This window comes from Peromyscus leucopus, unplaced genomic scaffold (assembly GCF_004664715.2).
Source record: "Peromyscus leucopus breed LL Stock unplaced genomic scaffold, UCI_PerLeu_2.1 scaffold_1630, whole genome shotgun sequence".
NCBI classification, from domain to species: domain Eukaryota; kingdom Metazoa; phylum Chordata; class Mammalia; order Rodentia; family Cricetidae; genus Peromyscus; species Peromyscus leucopus.
In genome coordinates, this window is record NW_023504810.1 from 3,583 (window position 1) to 11,385 (window position 7,803).

The 7,803-nt window shown below is 46.8% G+C and overlaps 1 pseudogene; it reads right to left on the minus strand.

Moving 5' to 3' along the window:
- Positions 1-324: 324 nt before the first annotated feature.
- LOC114689280 lies at positions 325-4,799 on the minus strand (annotated as a pseudogene).
- Positions 4,800-7,803: the final 3,004 nt, after the last annotated feature.

The following is a 7,803-nucleotide window of genomic DNA, read 5'->3' on the forward strand; positions in this document are numbered from 1 at the left end:
TATGTTGTTTGGGTCTGCTTTTTAGTTTTCTCTTGTATGTGCTTATGGTATTGGGGATAGTTGATTTGGTCTTGTTTGGTCCTCTTGTTTTTCATTGTATCTTTCTATTTCTGTGTCTCCATCTCTCTTCTATGGTGTTATGCTCTTATAATATTCTCTTTGTGATATTCCATCTTCTTTCTTGTTTTTTTCTATCTATATACTATAATCTGCTTCTTTGTGTCTGTTATTATCTCTCTCATTTGTGTATCTTCTGTCACCATTCCACATGCATAAGCTGAAGTGAGAACTTTTCCAGGCTAAGAGCCATGAGCTCCATGAGTATGCAGCATACTCCCTTCACTGATACTCACCATCTGTTGGAATGGGCCTTGAGGGTGGCAGGCTGGAGGCTCCAAAGGATCCTAGGAAAAAGAACAAGAGGAGTGTAGGAGGTAAAAACCCAGGGAACTGCTACTGCTAACTTCTCAATATCTGTCATGAAACTTCCCCATGATCCTCATGCTGTCTGCCTCAATCCTAGATTTCAATAGAGGATGGAGTGGACATTACTGGAAGGAACCCTGCTGGCATCCACTTCTCTGGCAGGGAAAGTGCCTTCTGACTAACCTTCCTATTGTCCCCTTAATCCCACCCAAGTCAAGGGCTCTCCTAGGGTTTGAATTGTAAGTCACCCTGAGAGTTCAGGGTCACCTCACCTGAGACAGTGAGCTCCACAGGGTCACTGGCATATGTCAACAGGTAGGGAGATGAGTCCTGAGATCCATAGCACCTGTAGGTGCCTGAGAGGGCAGAGGTCACAGCACTCATGGAGAATTCTGCCTGGAAGTCCGCAGCTTCAGACTTTGATTTTAGTCGCTGGGGTTGTTGGGCTGCTCCCTCCTTGGACAGAATGAAAGTGTCCACCTTGTATGTTGACTGACACAGCAGGGTCACGTTGTCTCCAGAGTGTACTGTGGAGTTAGGCTTCACTGAGAGGGAAGGACTGAAGGGAAGCTGTCCTAAAGAGAAGAGGGATGGTGAGAGGCTGCCTTCAATGTTCTGAGCTGACACCTCACCTGGGTCTGCCCTGAGCACCTGGGACTCTGTCTCTTTTCTCTGACTTAGCCCCTCTCCTGTTCTCCTGCCTCTGCATCTGTTTCTGAATAAGATTCCTGTCCCTCATCCCAGCCATCAGCTCCTTAACTCCCCCATGAGAACCCATGCAGAGGTTAGGTACCTGAGGGAATCTATTTAGTTCCTCACCTGTGATCAGGATGTCCAGGGGTCACTGGAGGCTGACCACTCAGAGGAGAGGTTGTGTGCACCATAGCATCTGTATTGGCCTCCAGTAGAGCTGCTCACAGGGCCCAGTGTGAAGTTGGCCAAGGAGAGACCACCTGGGTCCATTGGACACCATGCTGGGTGAAGATCAGCTTCCCCTAACTTGTACAGAGCAAATCTGTCATAGTTGATGTCAGAGCAACACTGCAGGGTGAGGCTCTTCCCAGGGTCCAGGATCTGGCCTTGGTGAGTCAGCAAGGAGGGCTTCTTGGACAGACCTAGAGGGAAGGTGTCAGGCTAGTGATTGAGGAGCTGGTTTTTACCAAACACTGATCCCCTCCCATCCTGCCCTGCACATGTCACTGCTTCTCCCCAGGAGTGGGGCTCTGGCTCAGCCACCAGGCTCTTCCTCAACCACTTTTTTTTTGGTTTTTCAAGGCAGGATTTCTCTATGTAGTTTTGGCCCCTTTCCTGGAACTCTGCCTGCCTCTGCCTCCCAAGTGCTGGGATTTATGGTGTGTGCCACCACCACATGACCCTCAACCACTCTTTACCCAAAACTACCCATTGGGACAGATTGGTCAATGATGGGGCTGACTCACCTGAGATGTGTATTTCTAAGGGCTCACTAGGTACTGACCACAAGTGTGGGGTATGGTTGTAGTAACCATAACATCTGAATGTCCCTCTGTGGTCTGGTGTTACATGATCTATAGGGAACAAGGCTTGGTACTGCATAATACTGTGTATATACTGTGAGTTCAGAGAGCTGAGGAACTTCTGATCTTCCTTGGTGAGAACAAGTTTATCATATCCTCCTGGGAGACACACTGGAGGGTCATGTTCTCTCCTAAAGTCACCACAGGGCTGGGCAGGGCTGTCAGGCTGGGTTTGTTGTGGTAGATTCCTAGGAGAGAAGGAGGCAGACTGTTCATTGGCTCACACAGCCACAGTGTTCTCCAGGGCTAGGACTGTGGAGGGGAATACTCCTGAGAGCAGAGCCTGGGCTGAGACCCTGACTGTCCCTCACCTGTCAACACCAGTTCCAGGGTGTCACTGTGCTCTGACCAGCCAGCTGAGCTGTAACAGTAACAGCGATATTGTCCCCCATGTTGCTGTGTCACAGAAGGGATGGAGAACTTGGCCTTGTTCTCAGGCTTCTCTGGGGTCTGTGTGTCCAAGGGTTTCTGGCTTCCCTCTTTATGCAGAAAACATATTTCTGCATCCAGGGTCCCCTCACACCAGATGGTCACGGCACTTGTGTAAGTGACCACAAAACCTGGCTCAACCTTGATGGTGGGTTTGTGGAGGGTCCCTGCAAGGAAGTAGGAGAGAAGAAGGTGGGTCTGTCTGAATGTGCCACAGAGAAAGTCACAGTTGTGGATGGCCTATTTTTCTTTTCAATTTATTTTTCTCTCATACAATACATCCTGACAGCAGCTGTCCCACTTCCCCTCTCCTCCAGATCCACTGCTCCTCTGTTTCCTTTCAGAAAGAACAGTTTTTCCAGTGATATTAACTGAACACAGAATAATAGCATGCAATAAGACTAGCCACACCATCATATTAAGGCTCACAAAGCAACCCAGTAGGAGGGAAAAGATTCCACGTGGAGGAAAAAGAATCTGAGACATCCCCACTCCTATTGTTGAGTCTAACAAAATCCCCAAAAGAGCCAGGCACTTGTGGTGCATGCCTTTAATTCCAGCATTCAAGAAAGAGATGCAGGCAGATCTCTGTGAGTTCAAGGCCAGCCTGTTCTACAAGTGACTTCCAGGGCACCCAGAGCTACACAGAGAAACTCCAAATCAAAACAAAACAAAACATATCAAAACAAAACACCCAAGGTAAACAACCACAGCATGTGTGCAGAGAGCCTAGGGCAGACCCATGCAGGCTCCATGGTTGCTGCTCAGTCTCAGGGAGCCCTCATGATCCCTGCATAGTTCATTCTGTGGGCCGTGTTCTCCTGGTGTCCTTAACCATTGTGGTTCCTACAAGACTTCCTCCCTCTCTTCTCTTGGGTATTCTGAGCTCTTGTGGATGGCACATGAGTTCATCCAGGATAACAGAAGGCCCCATAAGGATTCGTCTCTGTCCTGGACCTCCTGGGCTTTGCTGTCACTGTCTGCCTTGGATTCTGTATCTTGTGTCCCACTCTCTACCATGCTCTGTGTGAATGGGCTCAGGAGCCCTGGCCACTCACACACACCACACACCAAGGCCTCCTTGGCATCTATATCATTTCAGCATCATTATAGGGAAAGGCTGGTGTTCCTCACCTGAGACCAGGAGCTCCAGGGGGTCACTAGGTTCTGACCACACCTGTGGTCTGTTCTTGTTAAAGCTGTAGCATCTGAATGTCCACCTTTGTCTGGAGGTCACAGGGCCCACAGAGAACAGGGTCTGGGACTGTCTAGTATAGTAGTTATACTCTGAGTCCCGTGTCCAGGAGAGCTCCTGAGGTCCTTCCTTTCTCAGAACAAACCTGTGATATCCCTGCCCTGAGACACACTGGAGGGTGACATTCCCTCCTTCAGTCACCACAGGGCTGGGCTGGGCTGACAGGCTGGGTTTACTGTGTGCTCCTAGGAGAGAAACAGGAATCAGTTAAATCTATCAGGCCTCCTTATCCTCTATGACTGTGAGGTGGAGGTAACCCTGTTAACAGACCCACCTCTTGACAGTCAAGCCTGAGGCTGGGGACCCTGTGTGTCCTCTCACCTGTCACCACCAGCTCCAGGGAGTCACTGTAGTCTGACAACTCTCCATCACCGGTCTGATATCGACAGCCATATCGTCCTGCATGTTTTTGGTCTATTTCAGAGATTGAGAATTCTGCCTTGTTCTTAGGATTTTGTAGAAACTCTGTGTGCTTTAGTTTTTGGTTTTCCTCTTTATAGAGTCTGTATGCTTTGGCTCCTGTGGCCCCTCACAGAAGAAGGTCACTGTAGTCTGCTTGTAGACCACTGAGTCTGGCTGTACTGTGAGGATAGGCTTAGGGAGGGTCCCTGCAAGGAAAAGAGCATCTAGGATTCAGGACAGCCATCAGATTGCAGCTCCCAACCCCAACCCTCCAGCCATCCCCAGGGTCAGCACACATGTGTTGTTCTCCATCCTCACTGCCAGGCATGGCTGCAGGAATGCTGAGAAGTGAAGATCAGGACATCTGCAGACACTCACTCACCTGCCAGCACTGGGGTCCTGAGGCCCAGAGTCAGTCCTGGAAGAGAGTTCCCTGTGAGAGGTTTGTCCCTGAAGCTTGAGCAGGTCCTCCCCTCTGCAGAACCTCCTGAGACCCTGGATTTTCCTGATGGACAGTGCTGGGCTGTGGGGCAGCATCAATCCTAGACCACAGTATCCCCTCCCCTCTGCACATCTCACCCAGACAGAGCAGGGCTGTGAAGGTGAAGGTCATGGCATCTCCTCCAGGAGGCTGCAACTGTGCTCATGGGCAAAGCTTCGGAGACTGTCTGGAGGGACAGGAGACACAGGGTGTGGCCTCTGGAGGCTGGACACTCCTATGACATGGTTGTACTTCAGCAGCCCCACAGGAAGAGGAAGTGCCCTCCCCAGGCACCAGGCTCTGACTTCCCCAAAGCTGTGTCTAGGTCAGGTAGTAGACTCTGCAATCAATTCTTTGTCTGTTTCATCTGTCCTCATATTTGTCTGTTCCAATTGGAACTGACAAATTAGCAGACATGTCTAAATATTACACACAAGAAACACAAATTTACATGTGGGTTTGCTTTATTCCTTTCACATTTTTTGTGTGAAATACTTATTTATATTCAAAATGTTTGAAGGTTCCTGTGATGGGTCTCACTGTGTACATCTGCACGGAATAAAATTTATAATCCTCTTTTTCATAGCCTTAGGTGCTGCGTTATAAATGTGCACCTCTATTTCTGGTTGGTTGTTCATTTTTGTGATTTTTTTTAATTAAGAAAATTTTTTCATTCATTTTACACATTAATCAAAGACCCCCTCTTCCCTCCTCCTGCCCCCCCAGTCTTTCCCTCTCAACCCCCCCACTTCCCCCCACAAGAAGCAAGGCCTCCATGGGGAGGTACATTCAGTAGAAGCAAGTCCAAGCCCTTCTCGCTGCCTCAAGGCTGCACGAGGTGTCCCATCATAGGCACTGGACTCCACAAAGTCCACTCATGCACCAGAGAGGGATTCTGATCCTACCACCAGGGGGCCCCCCAAGCAGATCAAGCTACACAACTGTCTCAGCAATGCAAAAGCCTAGTCCAGTCCCATGCAGGCTCCACAGCCATTGATCCAACTTTCATGAGTTCCCTCTAGTTTGGTTTGTTCATCTCTACACGTTTCCCCATCATGACTTTGATGTACTTGCTCATAGAATCCCTCTTCTCTCTCTTTGACTGGACTCCTGGAGCTCTGTCTAGTTATTGGCTGTGGATCTCTGCATCTGCCCCCATCAGTCATTGGAGAGAAGTTCTGTGACGACAGTTAGGGTATTCACCAGTTCGATCTCTGAGGTAAGCCAGTTCAGTTCAGGCACCCTCTCCACTATTGCTAGTAGCCCAGGCTGGGGTCATCCTTGGGGATTCCTGGCAACTTCCCTAGCACTGGGTTTCTCTCTATCCCCGTGATATCTCCCTCTATCATGGTGTCTCTTTAAGTGCATTCCCCCTCCCTCTCTGTTCCAGCTCAACCATCCCAATCCCTTATGTTCTCATCCTCTATCCCTGATCATCCATTGCCCACCCTTCATCCCAGTTCACTCATGGAGATCTTATCTATTTCTCCTTCTCAGGGCAATCCATGCATCCCTCTTTGTGTCTTTCCTGTTAGTTAGCTTCTCTGGAATTGTGGGTTGTTGCCTGATTACCCTTTGCTTTATATCTAGTATCCACTTATGAGTGGGTACATACCATGTTTGTCCTTCTGAGTCTGGGTTACCTCACTCAGGATGATATTTTCTAGTTCCATCCATTTGCCTGTAAATTTCATGATGTCATTGTTTTTCAATGCTGAGTAGTACTCCCTTGTGTATGTACCACATTTTTTAAATCCATTCTTCAGTTCAGGGACATCTCGGTTGTTTCCAGGTCCTGGCTATTATGAATAATGCTGCTATGAACATCCTTGTGTTATGGTTGAGTATTACTTGGGTAGATACCCAAGAGTGGTATAGCTGGGTCTTGAGGAAGATTGAATCCCAATTTTCTGAGAAATTGCCATACTGATTTCTAAAGTGGCTGTACCAGTTTGTACTCCCACCAGCAGTGGAGGAATGTTCCCCTTTCTCCACATCCTCTCAAACATAAACTGTCTGCAGTCCTTTTGATCTTAGCCATTCTGACAGGTGTAAGATGGTATCTCAGAGTTGCTTTGATTTGCATCTCCCTGATAATTAAAGATGTTGAGCAATTCCTTAAATATCTTTTGGCCATTTGAAATTCTTTTTTTTTTTTGAGAATTCTCTATTTATCTCTGTAGCCTATTTTTAATTGGATTGTTTGTTATTTTGAGTTTGCTTTTTTTGTTTTTGTTTGTTTGTTTTGTTTTTTGTTTTTCAGAGCCAAGGACCGAACCCAGGGCCCTGCGCTTGCTAGGCAAGTGCTCTACCACTGAGCTAAATCCCCAAGCCTGGATTGTTTGTTATTTTGATGTCTAATTTCTTGAGTTCTTTATACATTTTGGAGATCAGCCCTCTGTCAGAGGTGAGGTTTGTGAAAATCATTTCCCATTTTGTAGGCTGTCGTTTTGTCTTATTTACTGTGTCCTTTGCCTTACAGAAGCTTCTCAGTTTCAGGAGGTCCCATTTATTAATTGTTATTCTTAGTGTCTGTGCGACTGGTGTTATATTGAGGAAGTGGTCTCCTGTGCCAATGCGTTCAAGAATATTTTTCACTTTCTCTTCTATCAGGTTCAGTGTAACTGGTTTAATATTGAGGTTTTTGATCCACTTGAACTTGAGTTTTGTGCATGGCAATAGATATGGATCTATTTGCAATCTTCTACATGCTGACATCCCGTTATGCCAGCACCATTTATTGAAGATGCTTTCTTTTTCCCATTGTACAGTTTTGGCTTCTTTGTCACAAATCATGTGTTCTTAGATGTGTGGGTTAATGTCATTGTCTTCAAATTGATTTTGTTGGTCCACATGTCGGTTTTTAGGCCAATACCAAGCTGTTTTTATTACTATAGCTCTATAGTAGGGCTTGAGGTCAGGGATTGTGATCCCTCAGAGGTGGTTTTGTTGTACAGGATTCTTTTAGCTCTCCTGGATTTTTTGTTTTTCCAAATGAAGTTGAGTATTCTTCTTTTCAGGTCTGTGAAGAATTTTGTTGGAATTTTGATGGGGATTGCATTGAATCTGTAGATTGCTTTTGGTAAAATTGCCATTTTTGCTATCTTGTTCCTACCTATCTATGAGCATGGGAGATCTTTCCATTTTCTGATATCGTCTTCAATTTCTTTCTTCAGAGACTTAAAGTTCTTGTCATACAGGACTTTCACTTACTTAGTTAGAGTTACCCAAAGTATTTTACATTATTTGTGGCT